At 43.4% G+C, this 19,945-nt stretch overlaps 25 non-coding genes across 25 annotated transcripts; all 25 read right to left on the bottom strand.

Annotated features, from left to right (window-relative positions):
- Positions 1–547: 547 nt before the first annotated feature.
- On the bottom strand, positions 548–666 carry LOC130397324 (5S ribosomal RNA). The gene has a single exon (XR_008899918.1). It is a non-coding gene; the product is annotated as a 5S ribosomal RNA (ribosomal RNA).
- A 529-nt stretch (positions 667–1,195) lies between these two features.
- Positions 1,196–1,314, bottom strand: LOC130397322 (5S ribosomal RNA). The gene has a single exon (XR_008899916.1). It is a non-coding gene; the product is annotated as a 5S ribosomal RNA (ribosomal RNA).
- Positions 1,315–1,843: 529 nt separating this feature from the next.
- LOC130397321 (5S ribosomal RNA) lies at positions 1,844–1,962 on the bottom strand. The gene has a single exon (XR_008899915.1). It is a non-coding gene; the product is annotated as a 5S ribosomal RNA (ribosomal RNA).
- Positions 1,963–2,491: 529 nt separating this feature from the next.
- Positions 2,492–2,610, bottom strand: LOC130397320 (5S ribosomal RNA). Its single transcript, XR_008899914.1, has one exon. It is a non-coding gene; the product is annotated as a 5S ribosomal RNA (ribosomal RNA).
- A 529-nt stretch (positions 2,611–3,139) lies between these two features.
- On the bottom strand, positions 3,140–3,258 carry LOC130397319 (5S ribosomal RNA). The gene has a single exon (XR_008899913.1). It is a non-coding gene; the product is annotated as a 5S ribosomal RNA (ribosomal RNA).
- Positions 3,259–3,787: 529 nt separating this feature from the next.
- On the bottom strand, positions 3,788–3,906 carry LOC130397318 (5S ribosomal RNA). Its single transcript, XR_008899912.1, has one exon. It is a non-coding gene; the product is annotated as a 5S ribosomal RNA (ribosomal RNA).
- Positions 3,907–4,435: 529 nt separating this feature from the next.
- LOC130397317 (5S ribosomal RNA) lies at positions 4,436–4,554 on the bottom strand. The gene has a single exon (XR_008899911.1). It is a non-coding gene; the product is annotated as a 5S ribosomal RNA (ribosomal RNA).
- Positions 4,555–5,083: 529 nt separating this feature from the next.
- On the bottom strand, positions 5,084–5,202 carry LOC130397316 (5S ribosomal RNA). The gene has a single exon (XR_008899910.1). It is a non-coding gene; the product is annotated as a 5S ribosomal RNA (ribosomal RNA).
- Positions 5,203–5,731: 529 nt separating this feature from the next.
- On the bottom strand, positions 5,732–5,850 carry LOC130397315 (5S ribosomal RNA). The gene has a single exon (XR_008899909.1). It is a non-coding gene; the product is annotated as a 5S ribosomal RNA (ribosomal RNA).
- A 529-nt stretch (positions 5,851–6,379) lies between these two features.
- LOC130397313 (5S ribosomal RNA) lies at positions 6,380–6,498 on the bottom strand. The gene has a single exon (XR_008899908.1). It is a non-coding gene; the product is annotated as a 5S ribosomal RNA (ribosomal RNA).
- Positions 6,499–7,027: 529 nt separating this feature from the next.
- LOC130397312 (5S ribosomal RNA) lies at positions 7,028–7,146 on the bottom strand. Its single transcript, XR_008899907.1, has one exon. It is a non-coding gene; the product is annotated as a 5S ribosomal RNA (ribosomal RNA).
- Positions 7,147–7,675: 529 nt separating this feature from the next.
- On the bottom strand, positions 7,676–7,794 carry LOC130397310 (5S ribosomal RNA). The gene has a single exon (XR_008899905.1). It is a non-coding gene; the product is annotated as a 5S ribosomal RNA (ribosomal RNA).
- Positions 7,795–8,322: 528 nt separating this feature from the next.
- Positions 8,323–8,441, bottom strand: LOC130397309 (5S ribosomal RNA). Its single transcript, XR_008899904.1, has one exon. It is a non-coding gene; the product is annotated as a 5S ribosomal RNA (ribosomal RNA).
- A 529-nt stretch (positions 8,442–8,970) lies between these two features.
- Positions 8,971–9,089, bottom strand: LOC130397308 (5S ribosomal RNA). Its single transcript, XR_008899903.1, has one exon. It is a non-coding gene; the product is annotated as a 5S ribosomal RNA (ribosomal RNA).
- Positions 9,090–9,618: 529 nt separating this feature from the next.
- Positions 9,619–9,737, bottom strand: LOC130397307 (5S ribosomal RNA). The gene has a single exon (XR_008899902.1). It is a non-coding gene; the product is annotated as a 5S ribosomal RNA (ribosomal RNA).
- A 529-nt stretch (positions 9,738–10,266) lies between these two features.
- Positions 10,267–10,385, bottom strand: LOC130397306 (5S ribosomal RNA). The gene has a single exon (XR_008899901.1). It is a non-coding gene; the product is annotated as a 5S ribosomal RNA (ribosomal RNA).
- A 529-nt stretch (positions 10,386–10,914) lies between these two features.
- Positions 10,915–11,033, bottom strand: LOC130397305 (5S ribosomal RNA). Its single transcript, XR_008899900.1, has one exon. It is a non-coding gene; the product is annotated as a 5S ribosomal RNA (ribosomal RNA).
- Positions 11,034–11,561: 528 nt separating this feature from the next.
- On the bottom strand, positions 11,562–11,680 carry LOC130397304 (5S ribosomal RNA). The gene has a single exon (XR_008899899.1). It is a non-coding gene; the product is annotated as a 5S ribosomal RNA (ribosomal RNA).
- Positions 11,681–12,199: 519 nt separating this feature from the next.
- Positions 12,200–12,318, bottom strand: LOC130397303 (5S ribosomal RNA). The gene has a single exon (XR_008899898.1). It is a non-coding gene; the product is annotated as a 5S ribosomal RNA (ribosomal RNA).
- A 529-nt stretch (positions 12,319–12,847) lies between these two features.
- LOC130400016 (5S ribosomal RNA) lies at positions 12,848–12,966 on the bottom strand. Its single transcript, XR_008902503.1, has one exon. It is a non-coding gene; the product is annotated as a 5S ribosomal RNA (ribosomal RNA).
- A 529-nt stretch (positions 12,967–13,495) lies between these two features.
- Positions 13,496–13,614, bottom strand: LOC130394044 (5S ribosomal RNA). The gene has a single exon (XR_008897241.1). It is a non-coding gene; the product is annotated as a 5S ribosomal RNA (ribosomal RNA).
- A 519-nt stretch (positions 13,615–14,133) lies between these two features.
- LOC130394077 (5S ribosomal RNA) lies at positions 14,134–14,252 on the bottom strand. The gene has a single exon (XR_008897271.1). It is a non-coding gene; the product is annotated as a 5S ribosomal RNA (ribosomal RNA).
- A 1,929-nt stretch (positions 14,253–16,181) lies between these two features.
- LOC130399626 (5S ribosomal RNA) lies at positions 16,182–16,300 on the bottom strand. Its single transcript, XR_008902130.1, has one exon. It is a non-coding gene; the product is annotated as a 5S ribosomal RNA (ribosomal RNA).
- Positions 16,301–16,819: 519 nt separating this feature from the next.
- On the bottom strand, positions 16,820–16,938 carry LOC130395724 (5S ribosomal RNA). Its single transcript, XR_008898747.1, has one exon. It is a non-coding gene; the product is annotated as a 5S ribosomal RNA (ribosomal RNA).
- Positions 16,939–17,467: 529 nt separating this feature from the next.
- LOC130394625 (5S ribosomal RNA) lies at positions 17,468–17,586 on the bottom strand. The gene has a single exon (XR_008897765.1). It is a non-coding gene; the product is annotated as a 5S ribosomal RNA (ribosomal RNA).
- Positions 17,587–19,945: the final 2,359 nt, after the last annotated feature.

The raw sequence follows: 19,945 nt of genomic DNA, 5'->3' as shown, positions 1-19,945 counted from the left end.
GGTGGTATGGCCGTAAGCAATTAGTGCAGGCGCAAAACCAGGTTTTATACAGTAGCACATAAGGAGTGAGAAAGCTGCTGAGGCTCGACGTTACACTTTTACAAAAACAATCATTAGTTAGATATAAACGGCAGTAATTGATTCAGTAGGACTCCTTATCCATGTAAACGATCATTGTGACATCTGAATTCATTAATTATCTGAAATACACTGCGTGTGCGTGTGATGTTAAATGTTTGAACCAAGGTTAACGGTTAAAGTGTCAGAGAATGGGTGGTGATTTTTTGACGTCCTCCCATGATCTGAAGTGAGCGTGCGTGTTTGTGTTGGTGAAAGTTTAAGAAATGTACAACTGTCGTTTCAGCTCTCTGGTGCTCCCTGCTGGCAGTATCACTATACTGTCCTCATGTTTCACAAAAATAGTTTTGAGAGACGTTGTCAGTTTTTGTATGTTGCTTAAATCCTCCAAAGCGGTTGGCAGTAAACATCAGGTCACGGTACGCCACGGTAGGCCACGGAGTCAATGAGCTCGAGTTGAAAAAGAAAAAGCTTACAGCACCTGGTATTCCCAGGCGGTCTCCCATCCAAGTACTAACCAGGCCCGACCCTGCTTAGCTTCCGAGATCAGACGAGATCGGGCGTGTTCAGGGTGGTATGGCCGTAAGCAATTAGTGCAGGCGCAAAACCAGGTTTTATACAGTAGCACATAAGGAGTGAGAAAGCTGCTGAGGCTCGACGTTACACTTTTACAAAAACAATCATTAGTTAGATATAAACGGCAGTAATTGATTCAGTAGGACTCCTTATCCATGTAAACGATCATTGTGACATCTGAATTCATTAATTATCTGAAATACACTGCGTGTGCGTGTGATGTTAAATGTTTGAACCAAGGTTAACGGTTAAAGTGTCAGAGAATGGGTGGTGATTTTTTGACGTCCTCCCATGATCTGAAGTGAGCGTGCGTGTTTGTGTTGGTGAAAGTTTAAGAAATGTACAACTGTCGGTTCAGCTCTCTGGTGCTCCCTGCTGGCAGTATCACTATACTGTCCTCATGTTTCACAAAAATAGTTTTGAGAGACGTTGTCAGTTTTTGTATGTTGCTTAAATCCTCCAAAGCGGTTGGCAGTAAACATCAGGTCACGGTACGCCACGGTAGGCCACGGAGTCAATGAGCTCGAGTTGAAAAAGAAAAAGCTTACAGCACCTGGTATTCCCAGGCGGTCTCCCATCCAAGTACTAACCAGGCCCGACCCTGCTTAGCTTCCGAGATCAGACGAGATCGGGCGTGTTCAGGGTGGTATGGCCGTAAGCAATTAGTGCAGGCGCAAAACCAGGTTTTATACAGTAGCACATAAGGAGTGAGAAAGCTGCTGAGGCTCGACGTTACACTTTTACAAAAACAATCATTAGTTAGATATAAACGGCAGTAATTGATTCAGTAGGACTCCTTATCCATGTAAACGATCATTGTGACATCTGAATTCATTAATTATCTGAAATACACTGCGTGTGCGTGTGATGTTAAATGTTTGAACCAAGGTTAACGGTTAAAGTGTCAGAGAATGGGTGGTGATTTTTTGACGTCCTCCCATGATCTGAAGTGAGCGTGCGTGTTTGTGTTGGTGAAAGTTTAAGAAATGTACAACTGTCGGTTCAGCTCTCTGGTGCTCCCTGCTGGCAGTATCACTATACTGTCCTCATGTTTCACAAAAATAGTTTTGAGAGACGTTGTCAGTTTTTGTATGTTGCTTAAATCCTCCAAAGCGGTTGGCAGTAAACATCAGGTCACGGTACGCCACGGTAGGCCACGGAGTCAATGAGCTCGAGTTGAAAAAGAAAAAGCTTACAGCACCTGGTATTCCCAGGCGGTCTCCCATCCAAGTACTAACCAGGCCCGACCCTGCTTAGCTTCCGAGATCAGACGAGATCGGGCGTGTTCAGGGTGGTATGGCCGTAAGCAATTAGTGCAGGCGCAAAACCAGGTTTTATACAGTAGCACATAAGGAGTGAGAAAGCTGCTGAGGCTCGACGTTACACTTTTACAAAAACAATCATTAGTTAGATATAAACGGCAGTAATTGATTCAGTAGGACTCCTTATCCATGTAAACGATCATTGTGACATCTGAATTCATTAATTATCTGAAATACACTGCGTGTGCGTGTGATGTTAAATGTTTGAACCAAGGTTAACGGTTAAAGTGTCAGAGAATGGGTGGTGATTTTTTGACGTCCTCCCATGATCTGAAGTGAGCGTGCGTGTTTGTGTTGGTGAAAGTTTAAGAAATGTACAACTGTCGGTTCAGCTCTCTGGTGCTCCCTGCTGGCAGTATCACTATACTGTCCTCATGTTTCACAAAAATAGTTTTGAGAGACGTTGTCAGTTTTTGTATGTTGCTTAAATCCTCCAAAGCGGTTGGCAGTAAACATCAGGTCACGGTACGCCACGGTAGGCCACGGAGTCAATGAGCTCGAGTTGAAAAAGAAAAAGCTTACAGCACCTGGTATTCCCAGGCGGTCTCCCATCCAAGTACTAACCAGGCCCGACCCTGCTTAGCTTCCGAGATCAGACGAGATCGGGCGTGTTCAGGGTGGTATGGCCGTAAGCAATTAGTGCAGGCGCAAAACCAGGTTTTATACAGTAGCACATAAGGAGTGAGAAAGCTGCTGAGGCTCGACGTTACACTTTTACAAAAACAATCATTAGTTAGATATAAACGGCAGTAATTGATTCAGTAGGACTCCTTATCCATGTAAACGATCATTGTGACATCTGAATTCATTAATTATCTGAAATACACTGCGTGTGCGTGTGATGTTAAATGTTTGAACCAAGGTTAACGGTTAAAGTGTCAGAGAATGGGTGGTGATTTTTTGACGTCCTCCCATGATCTGAAGTGAGCGTGCGTGTTTGTGTTGGTGAAAGTTTAAGAAATGTACAACTGTCGGTTCAGCTCTCTGGTGCTCCCTGCTGGCAGTATCACTATACTGTCCTCATGTTTCACAAAAATAGTTTTGAGAGACGTTGTCAGTTTTTGTATGTTGCTTAAATCCTCCAAAGCGGTTGGCAGTAAACATCAGGTCACGGTACGCCACGGTAGGCCACGGAGTCAATGAGCTCGAGTTGAAAAAGAAAAAGCTTACAGCACCTGGTATTCCCAGGCGGTCTCCCATCCAAGTACTAACCAGGCCCGACCCTGCTTAGCTTCCGAGATCAGACGAGATCGGGCGTGTTCAGGGTGGTATGGCCGTAAGCAATTAGTGCAGGCGCAAAACCAGGTTTTATACAGTAGCACATAAGGAGTGAGAAAGCTGCTGAGGCTCGACGTTACACTTTTACAAAAACAATCATTAGTTAGATATAAACGGCAGTAATTGATTCAGTAGGACTCCTTATCCATGTAAACGATCATTGTGACATCTGAATTCATTAATTATCTGAAATACACTGCGTGTGCGTGTGATGTTAAATGTTTGAACCAAGGTTAACGGTTAAAGTGTCAGAGAATGGGTGGTGATTTTTTGACGTCCTCCCATGATCTGAAGTGAGCGTGCGTGTTTGTGTTGGTGAAAGTTTAAGAAATGTACAACTGTCGGTTCAGCTCTCTGGTGCTCCCTGCTGGCAGTATCACTATACTGTCCTCATGTTTCACAAAAATAGTTTTGAGAGACGTTGTCAGTTTTTGTATGTTGCTTAAATCCTCCAAAGCGGTTGGCAGTAAACATCAGGTCACGGTACGCCACGGTAGGCCACGGAGTCAATGAGCTCGAGTTGAAAAAGAAAAAGCTTACAGCACCTGGTATTCCCAGGCGGTCTCCCATCCAAGTACTAACCAGGCCCGACCCTGCTTAGCTTCCGAGATCAGACGAGATCGGGCGTGTTCAGGGTGGTATGGCCGTAAGCAATTAGTGCAGGCGCAAAACCAGGTTTTATACAGTAGCACATAAGGAGTGAGAAAGCTGCTGAGGCTCGACGTTACACTTTTACAAAAACAATCATTAGTTAGATATAAACGGCAGTAATTGATTCAGTAGGACTCCTTATCCATGTAAACGATCATTGTGACATCTGAATTCATTAATTATCTGAAATACACTGCGTGTGCGTGTGATGTTAAATGTTTGAACCAAGGTTAACGGTTAAAGTGTCAGAGAATGGGTGGTGATTTTTTGACGTCCTCCCATGATCTGAAGTGAGCGTGCGTGTTTGTGTTGGTGAAAGTTTAAGAAATGTACAACTGTCGGTTCAGCTCTCTGGTGCTCCCTGCTGGCAGTATCACTATACTGTCCTCATGTTTCACAAAAATAGTTTTGAGAGACGTTGTCAGTTTTTGTATGTTGCTTAAATCCTCCAAAGCGGTTGGCAGTAAACATCAGGTCACGGTACGCCACGGTAGGCCACGGAGTCAATGAGCTCGAGTTGAAAAAGAAAAAGCTTACAGCACCTGGTATTCCCAGGCGGTCTCCCATCCAAGTACTAACCAGGCCCGACCCTGCTTAGCTTCCGAGATCAGACGAGATCGGGCGTGTTCAGGGTGGTATGGCCGTAAGCAATTAGTGCAGGCGCAAAACCAGGTTTTATACAGTAGCACATAAGGAGTGAGAAAGCTGCTGAGGCTCGACGTTACACTTTTACAAAAACAATCATTAGTTAGATATAAACGGCAGTAATTGATTCAGTAGGACTCCTTATCCATGTAAACGATCATTGTGACATCTGAATTCATTAATTATCTGAAATACACTGCGTGTGCGTGTGATGTTAAATGTTTGAACCAAGGTTAACGGTTAAAGTGTCAGAGAATGGGTGGTGATTTTTTGACGTCCTCCCATGATCTGAAGTGAGCGTGCGTGTTTGTGTTGGTGAAAGTTTAAGAAATGTACAACTGTCGGTTCAGCTCTCTGGTGCTCCCTGCTGGCAGTATCACTATACTGTCCTCATGTTTCACAAAAATAGTTTTGAGAGACGTTGTCAGTTTTTGTATGTTGCTTAAATCCTCCAAAGCGGTTGGCAGTAAACATCAGGTCACGGTACGCCACGGTAGGCCACGGAGTCAATGAGCTCGAGTTGAAAAAGAAAAAGCTTACAGCACCTGGTATTCCCAGGCGGTCTCCCATCCAAGTACTAACCAGGCCCGACCCTGCTTAGCTTCCGAGATCAGACGAGATCGGGCGTGTTCAGGGTGGTATGGCCGTAAGCAATTAGTGCAGGCGCAAAACCAGGTTTTATACAGTAGCACATAAGGAGTGAGAAAGCTGCTGAGGCTCGACGTTACACTTTTACAAAAACAATCATTAGTTAGATATAAACGGCAGTAATTGATTCAGTAGGACTCCTTATCCATGTAAACGATCATTGTGACATCTGAATTCATTAATTATCTGAAATACACTGCGTGTGCGTGTGATGTTAAATGTTTGAACCAAGGTTAACGGTTAAAGTGTCAGAGAATGGGTGGTGATTTTTTGACGTCCTCCCATGATCTGAAGTGAGCGTGCGTGTTTGTGTTGGTGAAAGTTTAAGAAATGTACAACTGTCGGTTCAGCTCTCTGGTGCTCCCTGCTGGCAGTATCACTATACTGTCCTCATGTTTCACAAAAATAGTTTTGAGAGACGTTGTCAGTTTTTGTATGTTGCTTAAATCCTCCAAAGCGGTTGGCAGTAAACATCAGGTCACGGTACGCCACGGTAGGCCACGGAGTCAATGAGCTCGAGTTGAAAAAGAAAAAGCTTACAGCACCTGGTATTCCCAGGCGGTCTCCCATCCAAGTACTAACCAGGCCCGACCCTGCTTAGCTTCCGAGATCAGACGAGATCGGGCGTGTTCAGGGTGGTATGGCCGTAAGCAATTAGTGCAGGCGCAAAACCAGGTTTTATACAGTAGCACATAAGGAGTGAGAAAGCTGCTGAGGCTCGACGTTACACTTTTACAAAAACAATCATTAGTTAGATATAAACGGCAGTAATTGATTCAGTAGGACTCCTTATCCATGTAAACGATCATTGTGACATCTGAATTCATTAATTATCTGAAATACACTGCGTGTGCGTGTGATGTTAAATGTTTGAACCAAGGTTAACGGTTAAAGTGTCAGAGAATGGGTGGTGATTTTTTGACGTCCTCCCATGATCTGAAGTGAGCGTGCGTGTTTGTGTTGGTGAAAGTTTAAGAAATGTACAACTGTCGGTTCAGCTCTCTGGTGCTCCCTGCTGGCAGTATCACTATACTGTCCTCATGTTTCACAAAAATAGTTTTGAGAGACGTTGTCAGTTTTTGTATGTTGCTTAAATCCTCCAAAGCGGTTGGCAGTAAACATCAGGTCACGGTACGCCACGGTAGGCCACGGAGTCAATGAGCTCGAGTTGAAAAAGAAAAAGCTTACAGCACCTGGTATTCCCAGGCGGTCTCCCATCCAAGTACTAACCAGGCCCGACCCTGCTTAGCTTCCGAGATCAGACGAGATCGGGCGTGTTCAGGGTGGTATGGCCGTAAGCAATTAGTGCAGGCGCAAAACCAGGTTTTATACAGTAGCACATAAGGAGTGAGAAAGCTGCTGAGGCTCGACGTTACACTTTTACAAAAACAATCATTAGTTAGATATAAACGGCAGTAATTGATTCAGTAGGACTCCTTATCCATGTAAACGATCATTGTGACATCTGAATTCATTAATTATCTGAAATACACTGCGTGTGCGTGTGATGTTAAATGTTTGAACCAAGGTTAACGGTTAAAGTGTCAGAGAATGGGTGGTGATTTTTTGACGTCCTCCCATGATCTGAAGTGAGCGTGCGTGTTTGTGTTGGTGAAAGTTTAAGAAATGTACAACTGTCGGTTCAGCTCTCTGGTGCTCCCTGCTGGCAGTATCACTATACTGTCCTCATGTTTCACAAAAATAGTTTTGAGAGACGTTGTCAGTTTTTGTATGTTGCTTAAATCCTCCAAAGCGGTTGGCAGTAAACATCAGGTCACGGTACGCCACGGTAGGCCACGGAGTCAATGAGCTCGAGTTGAAAAAGAAAAAGCTTACAGCACCTGGTATTCCCAGGCGGTCTCCCATCCAAGTACTAACCAGGCCCGACCCTGCTTAGCTTCCGAGATCAGACGAGATCGGGCGTGTTCAGGGTGGTATGGCCGTAAGCAATTAGTGCAGGCGCAAAACCAGGTTTTATACAGTAGCACATAAGGAGTGAGAAAGCTGCTGAGGCTCGACGTTACACTCTTACAAAAACAATCATTAGTTAGATATAAACGGCAGTAATTGATTCAGTAGGACTCCTTATCCATGTAAACGATCATTGTGACATCTGAATTCATTAATTATCTGAAATACACTGCGTGTGCGTGTGATGTTAAATGTTTGAACCAAGGTTAACGGTTAAAGTGTCAGAGAATGGGTGGTGATTTTTTGACGTCCTCCCATGATCTGAAGTGAGCGTGCGTGTTTGTGTTGGTGAAAGTTTAAGAAATGTACAACTGTCGGTTCAGCTCTCTGGTGCTCCCTGCTGGCAGTATCACTATACTGTCCTCATGTTTCACAAAAATAGTTTTGAGAGACGTTGTCAGTTTTTGTATGTTGCTTAAATCCTCCAAAGCGGTTGGCAGTAAACATCAGGTCACGGTACGCCACGGTAGGCCACGGAGTCAATGAGCTCGAGTTGAAAAAGAAAAAGCTTACAGCACCTGGTATTCCCAGGCGGTCTCCCATCCAAGTACTAACCAGGCCCGACCCTGCTTAGCTTCCGAGATCAGACGAGATCGGGCGTGTTCAGGGTGGTATGGCCGTAAGCAATTAGTGCAGGCGCAAAACCAGGTTTTATACAGTAGCACATAAGGAGTGAGAAAGCTGCTGAGGCTCGACGTTACACTTTACAAAAACAATCATTAGTTAGATATAAACGGCAGTAATTGATTCAGTAGGACTCCTTATCCATGTAAACGATCATTGTGACATCTGAATTCATTAATTATCTGAAATACACTGCGTGTGCGTGTGATGTTAAATGTTTGAACCAAGGTTAACGGTTAAAGTGTCAGAGAATGGGTGGTGATTTTTTGACGTCCTCCCATGATCTGAAGTGAGCGTGCGTGTTTGTGTTGGTGAAAGTTTAAGAAATGTACAACTGTCGGTTCAGCTCTCTGGTGCTCCCTGCTGGCAGTATCACTATACTGTCCTCATGTTTCACAAAAATAGTTTTGAGAGACGTTGTCAGTTTTTGTATGTTGCTTAAATCCTCCAAAGCGGTTGGCAGTAAACATCAGGTCACGGTACGCCACGGTAGGCCACGGAGTCAATGAGCTCGAGTTGAAAAAGAAAAAGCTTACAGCACCTGGTATTCCCAGGCGGTCTCCCATCCAAGTACTAACCAGGCCCGACCCTGCTTAGCTTCCGAGATCAGACGAGATCGGGCGTGTTCAGGGTGGTATGGCCGTAAGCAATTAGTGCAGGCGCAAAACCAGGTTTTATACAGTAGCACATAAGGAGTGAGAAAGCTGCTGAGGCTCGACGTTACACTTTTACAAAAACAATCATTAGTTAGATATAAACGGCAGTAATTGATTCAGTAGGACTCCTTATCCATGTAAACGATCATTGTGACATCTGAATTCATTAATTATCTGAAATACACTGCGTGTGCGTGTGATGTTAAATGTTTGAACCAAGGTTAACGGTTAAAGTGTCAGAGAATGGGTGGTGATTTTTTGACGTCCTCCCATGATCTGAAGTGAGCGTGCGTGTTTGTGTTGGTGAAAGTTTAAGAAATGTACAACTGTCGGTTCAGCTCTCTGGTGCTCCCTGCTGGCAGTATCACTATACTGTCCTCATGTTTCACAAAAATAGTTTTGAGAGACGTTGTCAGTTTTTGTATGTTGCTTAAATCCTCCAAAGCGGTTGGCAGTAAACATCAGGTCACGGTACGCCACGGTAGGCCACGGAGTCAATGAGCTCGAGTTGAAAAAGAAAAAGCTTACAGCACCTGGTATTCCCAGGCGGTCTCCCATCCAAGTACTAACCAGGCCCGACCCTGCTTAGCTTCCGAGATCAGACGAGATCGGGCGTGTTCAGGGTGGTATGGCCGTAAGCAATTAGTGCAGGCGCAAAACCAGGTTTTATACAGTAGCACATAAGGAGTGAGAAAGCTGCTGAGGCTCGACGTTACACTTTTACAAAAACAATCATTAGTTAGATATAAACGGCAGTAATTGATTCAGTAGGACTCCTTATCCATGTAAACGATCATTGTGACATCTGAATTCATTAATTATCTGAAATACACTGCGTGTGCGTGTGATGTTAAATGTTTGAACCAAGGTTAACGGTTAAAGTGTCAGAGAATGGGTGGTGATTTTTTGACGTCCTCCCATGATCTGAAGTGAGCGTGCGTGTTTGTGTTGGTGAAAGTTTAAGAAATGTACAACTGTCGGTTCAGCTCTCTGGTGCTCCCTGCTGGCAGTATCACTATACTGTCCTCATGTTTCACAAAAATAGTTTTGAGAGACGTTGTCAGTTTTTGTATGTTGCTTAAATCCTCCAAAGCGGTTGGCAGTAAACATCAGGTCACGGTACGCCACGGTAGGCCACGGAGTCAATGAGCTCGAGTTGAAAAAGAAAAAGCTTACAGCACCTGGTATTCCCAGGCGGTCTCCCATCCAAGTACTAACCAGGCCCGACCCTGCTTAGCTTCCGAGATCAGACGAGATCGGGCGTGTTCAGGGTGGTATGGCCGTAAGCAATTAGTGCAGGCGCAAAACCAGGTTTTATACAGTAGCACATAAGGAGTGAGAAAGCTGCTGAGGCTCGACGTTACACTTTTACAAAAACAATCATTAGTTAGATATAAACGGCAGTAATTGATTCAGTAGGACTCCTTATCCATGTAAACGATCATTGTGACATCTGAATTCATTAATTATCTGAAATACACTGCGTGTGCGTGTGATGTTAAATGTTTGAACCAAGGTTAACGGTTAAAGTGTCAGAGAATGGGTGGTGATTTTTTGACGTCCTCCCATGATCTGAAGTGAGCGTGCGTGTTTGTGTTGGTGAAAGTTTAAGAAATGTACAACTGTCGGTTCAGCTCTCTGGTGCTCCCTGCTGGCAGTATCACTATACTGTCCTCATGTTTCACAAAAATAGTTTTGAGAGACGTTGTCAGTTTTTGTATGTTGCTTAAATCCTCCAAAGCGGTTGGCAGTAAACATCAGGTCACGGTACGCCACGGTAGGCCACGGAGTCAATGAGCTCGAGTTGAAAAAGAAAAAGCTTACAGCACCTGGTATTCCCAGGCGGTCTCCCATCCAAGTACTAACCAGGCCCGACCCTGCTTAGCTTCCGAGATCAGACGAGATCGGGCGTGTTCAGGGTGGTATGGCCGTAAGCAATTAGTGCAGGCGCAAAACCAGGTTTTATACAGTAGCACATAAGGAGTGAGAAAGCTGCTGAGGCTCGACGTTACACTCTTACAAAAACAATCATTAGTTAGATATAAACGGCAGTAATTGATTCAGTAGGACTCCTTATCCATGTAAACGATCATTGTGACATCTGAATTCATTAATTATCTGAAATACACTGCGTGTGCGTGTGATGTTAAATGTTTGAACCAAGGTTAACGGTTAAAGTGTCAGAGAATGGGTGGTGATTTTTTGACGTCCTCCCATGATCTGAAGTGAGCGTGCGTGTTTGTGTTGGTGAAAGTTTAAGAAATGTACAACTGTCGGTTCAGCTCTCTGGTGCTCCCTGCTGGCAGTATCACTATACTGTCCTCATGTTTCACAAAAATAGTTTTGAGAGACGTTGTCAGTTTTTGTATGTTGCTTAAATCCTCCAAAGCGGTTGGCAGTAAACATCAGGTCACGGTACGCCACGGTAGGCCACGGAGGCAATGAGCTCGAGTTGAAAAAGAAAAAGCTTACAGCACCTGGTATTCCCAGGCGGTCTCCCATCCAAGTACTAACCAGGCCCGACCCTGCTTAGCTTCCGAGATCAGACGAGATCGGGCGTGTTCAGGGTGGTATGGCCGTAAGCAATTAGTGCAGGCGCAAAACCAGGTTTTATACAGTAGCACATAAGGAGTGAGAAAGCTGCTGAGGCTCGACGTTACACTCTTACAAAAACAATCATTAGTTAGATATAAACGGCAGTAATTGATTCAGTAGGACTCCTTATCCATGTAAACGATCATTGTGACATCTGAATTCATTAATTATCTGAAATACACTGCGTGTGCGTGTGATGTTAAATGTTTGAACCAAGGTTAACGGTTAAAGTGTCAGAGAATGGGTGGTGATTTTTTGACGTCCTCCCATGATCTGAAGTGAGCGTGCGTGTTTGTGTTGGTGAAAGTTTAAGAAATGTACAACTGTCGGTTCAGCTCTCTGGTGCTCCCTGCTGGCAGTATCACTATACTGTCCTCATGTTTCACAAAAATAGTTTTGAGAGACGTTGTCAGTTTTTGTATGTTGCTTAAATCCTCCAAAGCGGTTGGCAGTAAACATCAGGTCACGGTACGCCACGGTAGGCCACGGAGTCAATGAGCTCGAGTTGAAAAAGAAAAGCTTACAGCACCTGGTATTCCCAGGCGGTCTCCCATCCAAGTACTAACCAGGCCCGACCCTGCTTAGCTTCCGAGATCAGACGAGATCGGGCGTGTTCAGGGTGGTATGGCCGTAAGCAATTAGTGCAGGCGCAAAACCAGGTTTTATACAGTAGCACATAAGGAGTGAGAAAGCTGCTGAGGCTTCGACGTTACACTTTTACAAAAACAATCATTAGTTAGATATAAACGGCAGTAATTGATTCAGTAGGACTCCTTATCCATGTAAACGATCATTGTGACATCTGAATTCATTAATTATCTGAAATACACTGCGTGTGCGTGTGATGTTAAATGTTTGAACCAAGGTTAACGGTTAAAGTGTCAGAGAATGGGTGGTGATTTTTTGACGTCCTCCCATGATCTGAAGTGAGCGTGCGTGTTTGTGTTGGTGAAAGTTTAAGAAATGTACAACTGTCGGTTCAGCTCTCTGGTGCTCCCTGCTGGCAGTATCACTATACTGTCCTCATGTTTCACAAAAATAGTTTTGAGAGACGTTGTCAGTTTTTGTATGTTGCTTAAATCCTCCAAAGCGGTTGGCAGTAAACATCAGGTCACGGTACGCCACGGAGTCAATGAGCTCGAGTTGAAAAAGAAAAGCTTACAGCACCTGGTATTCCCAGGCGGTCTCCCATCCAAGTACTAACCAGGCCCGACCCTGCTTAGCTTCCGAGATCAGACGAGATCGGGCGTGTTCAGGGTGGTATGGCCGTAAGCAATTAGTGCAGGCGCAAAACCAGGTTTTATACAGTAGCACATAAGGAGTGAGAAAGCTGCTGAGGCTCGACGTTACACTCTTACAAAAACAATCATTAGTTAGATATAAACGGCAGTAATTGATTCAGTAGGACTCCTTATCCATGTAAACGATCATTGTGACATCTGAATTCATTAATTATCTGAAATACACTGCGTGTGCGTGTGATGTTAAATGTTTGAACCAAGGTTAACGGTTAAAGTGTCAGAGAATGGGTGGTGATTTTTTGACGTCCTCCCATGATCTGAAGTGAGCGTGCGTGTTTGTGTTGGTGAAAGTTTAAGAAATGTACAACTGTCGGTTCAGCTCTCTGGTGCTCCCTGCTGGCAGTATCACTATACTGTCCTCATGTTTCACAAAAATAGTTTTGAGAGACGTTGTCAGTTTTTGTATGTTGCTTAAATCCTCCAAAGCGGTTGGCAGTAAACATCAGGTCACGGTACGCCACGGTAGGCCACGGAGTCAATGAGCTCGAGTTGAAAAAGAAAAAGCTTACAGCACCTGGTATTCCCAGGCGGTCTCCCATCGAAGTACTAACCAGGCCCGACCCTGCTTAGCTTCCGAGATCAGACGAGATCGGGCGTGTTCAGGGTGGTATGGCCATAAGCAATTAGTGCAGGCGCAAAACCAGGTTTTATACAGTAGCACATAAGGAGTGAGAAAGCTGCTGAGGCTTGACGTTACACTTTTACAAAAACAATCATTAGTTAGATATAAACGGCAGTAATTGATTCAGTAGGACTCCTTATCCATGTAAACGATCATTGTGACATCTGAATTCATTAATTATCTGAAATACACTGCGTGTGCGTGTGATGTTAAATGTTTGAACCAAGGTTAACGGTTAAAGTGTCAGAGAATGGGTGGTGATTTTTTGACGTCCTCCCATGATCTGAAGTGAGCGTGCGTGTTTGTGTTGGTGAAAGTTTAAGAAATGTACAACTGTCGGTTCAGCTCTCTGGTGCTCCCTGCTGGCAGTATCACTATACTGTCCTCATGTTTCACAAAAATAGTTTTGAGAGACGTTGTCAGTTTTTGTATGTTGCTTAAATCCTCCAAAGCGGTTGGCAGTAAACATCAGGTCACGGTACGCCACGGTAGGCTACGGAGGCAATGAGCTCGAGTTGAAAAAGAATAAGCTTACAGCACCTGGTATTCCCAGGCGGTCTCCCTTCCAAGTACTAACCAGGCCCGACCCTGCTTAGCTTCCGAGATCAGACGAGATCTGGCGTGTTCAGGGTGGTATGGCCGTAAGCAATTAGTGCAGGCGCAAAACCAGGTTTTATACAGTAGCACATAAGGAGTGAGAAAGCTGCTGAGGCTTGACGTTACACTTTTACAAAAACAATCATTAGTTAGATATAAACGGCAGTAATTGATTCAGTAGGACTCCTTATCCATGTAAACGATCATTGTGACATCTGAATTCATTAATTATCTGAAATACACTGCGTGTGCGTGTGACGTTAAATGTTTGAACCAAGGTTAACGGTGAAAATGTCAGAGAATGGGTGGTGATTTTTTGACGTCCTCCCATGATCTGAAGTGAGCGTGCGTGTTTGTGTTGGTGAAAGTTTAAGAAATGTACAACTGTCGGTTCAGCTCTCTGGTGCTCCCTGCTGGCAGTATCACTATACTGTCCTCATGTTTCACAAAAATAGTTTTGAGAGACGTTGTCAGTTTTTGTATGTTGCTTAAATCCTCCAAAGCGGTTGGCAGTAAACATCAGGTCACGGTACGCCACGGAGTCAATGAGCTCGAGTTGAAAAAGAAAATGCTTGCAGCACCTGGTATTCCCAGACGGTCTCCCATCCAAGTACTAACCAGGCCCGACCCTGCTTAGCTTCCGAGCTCAGACGAGATCGGGCGTGTTCAGGGTGGTATGGCCGTAAGCAATTAGTGCAGGCGCAAAACCAGGTTTTATACAGTAGCACATAAGGAGTGAGAAAGCTGCTGAGGCTCGACGTTACACTCTTACAAAAACAATCATTAGTTAGATATAAACGGCAGTAATTGATTCAGTAGGACTCCTTATCCATGTAAACGATCATTGTGACATCTGAATTCATTAATTATCTGAAATACACTGCGTGTGCGTGTGATGTTAAATGTTTGAACCAAGGTTAACGGTTAAAGTGTCAGAGAATGGGTGGTGATTTTTTGACGTCCTCCCATGATCTGGGCCCCGTTTCCCGAAAGCGTCGTTAGCCTAAGTGGATCGTGAAGTGCGTCGAAAGGGCATCGTAGAGTTTTCACCGCGTTTCCCGAAAGCATCGTGGGGAACGAACGTCTTGAAAACGCTCGTAGCTAACGAGTACTCCAGGGGTGCTCGTAGGTACTCGTAGGACGCTAAGAGCATCGTCAGCTATAGCCTCAGTGGCGACACCATCGGACATTCCGTCTATTGGATGCGTTTTATTAAAACGCATTGCGCCTTTATGTTCTTAGTTTGGTAATTAATAAAGATTATTAATTAATTTATTAATAAAGATGTTAAAATGGCCAAAATAAAACGGGACAGTCCAGAAAATGTTTGCGCAGGCAGGGCACTCAAAATGTGTGAGAGAAAGTGGGGGGATTTGTGCAGACTGACATAGGCTACTCATAAAACGTAGCATAAAATAATGTAAAAAATAAATTAAATTAAACAAATTAAAAAAAAAAAAAAACGAAATAAAAGAAATTAAAAAAAATAAGAAAATAAAGAAATAAAAAAAATTATAAAAAACAAGCAAAGGAGCAGGCAAAAGGCTGGGATATGGTGGGGATTGGTCACGTTGACGGGAATGTTTAGTGACATGAGGGAGGGTGGAGGGGGTTAAAAAAAAGTCTCAATCACTATTCGACGCGCATGAAAACCAGCCGCGTAGTTATGAGGGAGGCCGTCCTCACACCGATCTTCCTCATCATCGTCATCGTCCTCAACGTCCTCCGGTTCAAGCAATGCCACCCCACCCTTAGCTGCAATGTTGTGCAACATAGCCGTCACACATATCACGGCGCATGACTTGGCCGGAGAAAACTGGAGCCCTCCGCCTGACTTGTGAAGGCATCTAAAGCGTAACTTCCACCTCCCGATCGTGCGCTCAACGATGCACCGGGCCAGACGGTGGGCTTCGTTGTATTCCTCATCATGGACCTCTCCCGGGTTATTCACAGGTGTGAAGAGGAATTATTTAAGGGGGGAAAATGCCGTGAAACGCACAGTGCATTCAGGATTAGAACTGATATATGTCGGTTTAAGCCTAATCAATTGTGTTTTAATGTCTTTAGCATTCATATAATTGCAGTCTATTTTTTTCGTAGGCTACTCTGCTGTTGTCCTTGATGGGGATATATTTTAACCCTTTTTAACACAATTTTCCTGCGACATTCCTGCGTCTCCCCCTCCTACGGAGCCCATTTCAGCACCGTGTCAGTAGACAGTTACAATCCTACGACGTCGTGAGTGCAGCGAATGCGCGTTCACGTTAAGAGGAGTTTCGGGAAACGCTCCAAAGAAATTGACGATGGATCGCAAGATCCATCGTGAGAATGATCGTACGAGCGTGGATCCATCGTTATCGGGAAACGGGGCCCTGAAGTGAGCGTACGTGTTTGTGTTGGTGAAAGTTTAAGAAATGTACAACTGTCGGTTCAGCTCTCTGGTGCTCCCTGCTGGCAGTATCACTATACTGTCCTCATGTTTCACAAAAATAGTTTTGAGAGACGTTGTCAGTTTTTGTATGTTGCTTAAATCCTCCAAAGCGGTTGGCAGTAAACATCAGGTCACGGTACGCCACGGTAGGCCACGGAGTCAATGAGCTCGAGTTGAAAAAGAAAAAGCTTACAGCACCTGGTATTCCCAGGCGGTCTCCCATCAAAGTACTAACCAGGCCCGACCCTGCTTAGCTTCCGAGATCAGACGAGATCGGGCGTGTTCAGGGTGGTATGGCCGTAAGCAATTAGTGCAGGCGCAAAACCAGGTTTTATACAGTAGCACATAAGGAGTGAGAAAGCTGCTGAGGCTTGACGTTACACTTTTACAAAAACAATCATTAGTTAGATATAAACGGCAGTAATTGATTCAGTAGGACTCCTTATCCATGTAAACGATCATTGTGACATCTGAATTCATTAATTATCTGAAATACACTGCGTGTGCGTGTGACGTTAAATGTTTGAACCAAGGTTAACGGTGAAAATGTCAGAGAATGGGTGGTGATTTTTTGACGTCCTCCCATGATCTGAAGTGAGCGTGCGTGTTTGTGTTGGTGAAAGTTTAAGAAATGTACAACTGTCGGTTCAGCTCTCTGGTGCTCCCTGCTGGCAGTATCACTATACTGTCCTCATGTTTCACAAAAATAGTTTTGAGAGACGTTGTCAGTTTTTGTATGTTGCTTAAATCCTCCAAAGCGGTTGGCAGTAAACATCAGGTCACGGTACGCCACGGAGTCAATGAGCTCGAGTTGAAAAAGAAAATGCTTGCAGCACCTGGTATTCCCAGACGGTCTCCCATCCAAGTACTAACCAGGCCCGACGCTGCTTAGCTTCCGAGCTCAGACGAGATCTGGCGTGTTCAGGGTGGTATGGCCGTAAGCAATTAGTGCAGGCGCAAAACCAGGTTTTATACAGTAGCACATAAGGAGTGAGAAAGCTGCTGAGGCTCGACGTTACACTCTTACAAAAACAATCATTAGTTAGATATAAACGGCAGTAATTGATTCAGTAGGACTCCTTATCCATGTAAACGATCATTGTGACATCTGAATTCATTAATTATCTGAAATACACTGCGTGTGCGTGTGATGTTAAATGTTTGAACCAAGGTTAACGGTTAAAGTGTCAGAGAATGGGTGGTGATTTTTTGACGTCCTCCCATGATCTGAAGTGAGCGTGCGTGTTTGTGTTGGTGAAAGTTTAAGAAATGTACAACTGTCGGTTCAGATCTCTGGTGCTCCCTGCTGGCAGTATCACTATACTGTCCTCATGTTTCACAAAAATAGTTTTGAGAGACGTTGTCAGTTTTTGTATGTTTCTTAAATCCTCCAAAGCGGTTGGCAGTAAACATCAGGTCACGGTACGCCACGGTAGGCCACGGAGTTAATGAGCTCGAGTTGAAAAAGAAAAATCTTACAGTACCTGGTATTCCCAGGCGGTCTCCCATCCAAGTACTAACCAGGCCCGACCCTGCTTAGCTTCCGAGATCAGACGAGATCGGGCGTGTTCAGGGTGGTATGGCCGTAATCAATTAGTTCAGGCGCAAAACCAGGTTTTATACAGTAGCACATAAGGAGTGAGAAAGCTGCTGAGGCTCGACGTTACACTTTTACAAAAACAATCATTAGTTAGATATAAACGGCAGTAATTGATTCAGTAGGACTCCTTATCCATGTAAACGATCATTGTGACATCTGAATTCATTAATTATCTGAAATACACTGCGTGAGCGTGTGATGTTAAATGTTTGAACCAAGGTTAACGGTTAAAGTGTCAGAGAATGGGTGGTGATTTTTTGACGTCCTCCCATGATCTGAAGTGAGCGTGCGTGTTTGTGTTGGTGAAAGTTTAAGAAATGTACAACTGTCGGTTCAGCTCTCTGGTGCTCCCTGCTGGCAGTATCACTATACTGTCCTCATGTTTCACAAAAATAGTTTTGAGAGACGTTGTCAGTTTTTGTATGTTGCTTAAATCCTCCAAAGCGGTTGGCAGTAAACATCAGGTCACGGTACGCCACGGTAGGCCACGGAGTCAATGAGCTCGAGTTGAAAAAGAAATAGCTTACAGCACCTGGTATTCCCAGGCGGTCTCCCATCCAAGTACTAACCAGGCCCGACCCTGCTTAGCTTCCGAGATCAGACGAGATCGGGCGTGTTTTTTTTTTTTTTTTTTTTATTATAAAAATAAATCAGATTTTATATACAAGCGTAATCTACACAGAGGGGAAAAAACATATACTTGAATTCAAATGTAAAATCACAAAATAAATAAAATAAAAGTAAACAATAACATCAGCATTTCAACAAATAGGTCCTCCTGCCATGCATTATTCAATCTTATACATCAGTTTCCCTTTGTCATTGACAGAAATGAAACTGCATCCATTAACAAAATGTTGAAATTCTTCCTTTTCATACTTAAAAATTAAACTTATGTCTTTTTTCAACCCTGATACAAAGTAGGCCCAGACAGATATTATTTTTTGTTCAAAATGCGCTAGATTCCTTCTTAGCCATACAGCATATCTAGCATGACTTAGTACATAGTTTATCATATTTATGTTTACTTTCTCCTTCTTTTCCCATACTCCAAACAGAAATGTTTTTTTCCAGTCCTTTCCCTCAAAATACTGCTTCCCCCAGTTCTCCTGCAAGAATTCCTTTAGCTTCATGAAAAAGATCTTCAATTTGTCACACTCATAATACAAATGCATTAATGTCTCCGGATCAGTTTTGCATATATCGCACTCCCTTCTTACATCCTTATTTATTTGGTGTATCACCACATTTGTGTACAGTCTGTTGTGCCGTAATTTAAAATCATGATCCTGACATTCTATACTATTTTTGCTTACATTCCACTGCTTCCATATTTGATTTCCTTCCATACCTGGGAACACCTTTTCCCAAACCTTTTCCGATGCAGGTTCCTTAAATTCCTTTTGGATCAGCGCTTTGTAGTAGTCCTTTACCTTTGAATCCCTTAGTGGCCTTTTTTCCCCATTATTTTCTATATATAACTCGGGGAACGTTATTTTCCTTTCTATAACCACGTTATTTTCTATTTGCCTCACCCAATCTATTGGTATGCTTTCTTTTATTTTATCGTACATATTTACAGTAGTGGTTTCGTTCATTTCTTCATCATACTCCTTAACTGTGTCTATTATAGCCTGGTATCTTAGAAACCCAGGTATGAATTCATATAGGCAATGTTTTATTTGTGTTAGTCCAGAATAAAATATTTTTTTATCCCATAGCATGTTATTGTTCATTTTTATCAATGGGTTACACCATATTGGTTGATTTATTACCTGACTGTATTTTGTGCATTCATATTTAATGTTTATTCTGTATTTCCCCCATGCATCAAACACCTCTTTATAATATCTAGGCACTTTCTCATACATGGAGTTTTTTATTATCATTATTAGACCGTTTTCTTCACATCTTCCATTTTTATATAAATATTCCTTAAAAACATTTTTCCATCCATAATCAACCCTATCATACAGATACTTTTTAACAGTTTTTATTCGTATTGTTTTTTTCTTAATATTCAAGTCCACCAATTTCAATCCTCCTTCTTCATATTTCCCTATCAGTGTCTTTTGTGCTATTCTTGCCAGTTTCCCATCCCAAATGTAATTTGTAATTGTGCCGTTTAGCTCTTTGTGCACCCACTCTGGCATGTCTATCACAGTCAAGGCATAGACAATCTGGGATAGTATTAATGCATTTACCACTAAAACCTTCCCCTTTAATTTCAATCTCCTCGGCTTCCACGCATTTAATGTGTTTTTCACTTTATTTATTACCCCATTCCATGTCTCATCTCTCGCCTCCTTTTCTTTCACTCCCATATTTATCCCCAATATTTTCATATAAT

Source organism: Gadus chalcogrammus, chromosome 12, assembly GCF_026213295.1.
Source record: "Gadus chalcogrammus isolate NIFS_2021 chromosome 12, NIFS_Gcha_1.0, whole genome shotgun sequence".
Taxonomy (NCBI): Eukaryota; Metazoa; Chordata; class Actinopteri; order Gadiformes; family Gadidae; genus Gadus; species Gadus chalcogrammus.
This window is presented reverse-complemented; position numbering and strand designations above follow the sequence as displayed.